Below are 2,502 nucleotides of genomic sequence, written 5' to 3' on the forward strand. Positions count from 1 at the left end.
ATGTTGACTGGGCGTGTATCTAATGCAACAGACCTAAATAACAAGATAGAGAAAGTACATCTGGCTCCTGCTGTGTCTGTCCTCTGCTTAGCAGCCAAGCTGCCCTTAACTATGTAATACATTGGATAATGCAAGAAACATTGAACTATACGGCCAATTGTAACAATCCCCCTTTTGACATAATTTTATTATGTCAACAAAGCTAGGTCAGAATGTTATTCTTCATTGCGGTACCGCTTTAGGCGGAAAACCAGCCAGTCAGCCCCCCCAAACTGCCAGTGATTCCCAGCCTAAATAAGCAACACAATCAAACATCAAGTTTTAATGCCCCCTTTTGGTATACTCTTATTTTATCAACAACAAAAACCCATAATTTAAATCTTAAGCAGAGGCATATGTTCCTACCTTCCTAGCAACAACAACAAAAACCCATAATTTAAATCTTAAGCAGAGGCATATGTTCCTACCTTCCTAGCAACCTATATGTCAGCAGATATGTGTAAGCTGGCTATGTGTAAGTGTTATTAGCAACTATCAGCAGCAATTCATCTTGCACAATTTATGGAAAACAGTAAACATTTCTATGAAAGCCTATAAGTCTCACGCCCCTATGTGTATGCGAGTATATGGTTATGTATTAGCATTAGCGTATATCATGTGTCTATATGGGGTTCAGGGATACAAAAACGGTCTTCTTGGTCTTCATCGTAGTCGTCTTCGTCCAGGTCCACTTCAGTCTCGTCCTCCCCGGGCTCAGGGAGGGAGACCACAGGAATCATCTTTCTGGGGTGTTAAATTAATCTATGAGGAGGTGGTGCAGGGAATTTATGCAGAAACTATCAAAGTTCTCCAATTTTCGAATGTAGATCAAGCCAATCAGCTAAGGGATCCCTAAATGTTCTGCCAATTCTTCTGATGTGGTCTTTAAGCTATAGAGAGCTCGAGTTATAGAGCTGTCTGGTGCAGTATTGTCTGGGATGAAGACGCAACAGTCCTGAGGAGCATAACACACACACCTCCTTTTTTAGCTAAGAGGAAATCTAGGGCCAGTCTGTTCTGGCAGGTCATTAATGAAGGAGCAGCCAATTGTTTTTTTAGATTTTTATTTGTTCTCCATATATTCAAACCACCTATGACATCTTTTCAGATATTCTGGTTCTTGATTTCTAATTCTATATGTGATTCTTTCCATTTCGAAAATATTGTTTACTGTTAATTTCCAGTTATTGAAAAGAGGTGAAATAGGTTTTTGCCAGTTTCTCGTTATTTGCTTCAGAGCTGCAATTCTAAGTATCCTGAATAAGTATTTGTCTCTTTCTATTGTGAGCTCAGCTTGGGTTATTCCTAAAATGATGCATTTTGGTTCCACTGGCTTTTTCTGAAAGGTATTGATATAATTTCTAAGTTGCAGGTATTGATAAAAATTTGACTGAGCTAATTCATACTTATTTGATATAGCCTCAAATGAGTCAATGTCTTTGTTGACAAATAATTGCCAGTATATTTGCAGTCCTTTTGATGCCCAGACCTTTAGCACGCTGTCCATTTTGTTTGGTCTAAACTGGGGGTCCCATGCCATTTCTCTCAGATAAAATAAGTCATTGTCTATTTTATATCTTTTACAAACCTGTTTCCAGTGGTGCATCGTAATGTTAGTCCATTTGTTTTGTCCTTTCAATTGTGTAATATCTTTTTTTCAATGAACGGTAAGGTCTTTATTGAAAGTGGCGCTAGTTCTTTTTCTATCTTAAACCATTTGGCTTTTGTGTTATTGTTGGTCCATTTCATTATAATGCTAATTTGGGTGGCATGGAAGTACTTTTGTAGGTCTGGGAGTGCCAATCCACCATGTTCTTTAGATTTTATTAGTGTTTTCAGTTTAACCCTTTTCCTTTTATTGTTCCAAATGAAATTAGTTATTATTCTGTTCCACCTCTTGAAACTTTGTGGAGGTATCGAAATTGGTAGGGCTTGGAAGAGGAACATAAATTGTGGAAGTACCATCATTTTTATTGTGTCTACCCTATTAAATATTGACTCAGGAATTGTTTTCCACTTGTTCAAGTCTTGTTTTATTTTATTTTCTAGGTTTTGATAATTGGCCTCGTACATTTTATCTGGATCATTATGGATTACCACTCCTAAATATTTTATTGCATTTTGATTCCATTTAAATCCGAGATTTCCTTTAAATTTGTCTGTAACCTGATTACCTATACATATAACCTCACATTTACTTTCGTTGATTTTATACACTGAATGGACCCTATATTCTTTTATTATTTTCATTAGTTCTGGAATTGAATGTTCTGGTGACGTAAGATATAACATAATATCGTCCGCATATAGTGCCAATTTACGACATTCTGAACCTATAGTTACCCCTTTTATCTTGTTTTGTTTCCTTATCACTTCAGCAAGCGGTTCCATGCATAAAGCAAAGATAAGTGCAGACAGTGGGTCCCCTTGTCTTGTTCCCTTGTGTATATGGAAAAATAAATG

The 2,502-nt window shown here is 36.9% G+C and overlaps 1 long non-coding RNA gene across 1 annotated transcript; it reads right to left on the reverse strand.

Moving 5' to 3' along the window:
- Window positions 1-324: 324 nt before the first annotated feature.
- Window positions 325-2,164, reverse strand: LOC115365472 (uncharacterized). Its single transcript, XR_003928765.1, has 2 exons — window positions 468-2,164; window positions 325-405 (listed from the first exon to the last, which is right to left on the reverse strand). It is a non-coding gene; the product is annotated as an uncharacterized LOC115365472 (long non-coding RNA).
- Between the last annotated feature and the right edge of the window lie 338 nt (window positions 2,165-2,502).

The sequence above is a fragment of the Myripristis murdjan genome, chromosome 1 (assembly GCF_902150065.1).
Source record: "Myripristis murdjan chromosome 1, fMyrMur1.1, whole genome shotgun sequence".
Taxonomy (NCBI): domain Eukaryota; kingdom Metazoa; phylum Chordata; class Actinopteri; order Holocentriformes; family Holocentridae; genus Myripristis; species Myripristis murdjan.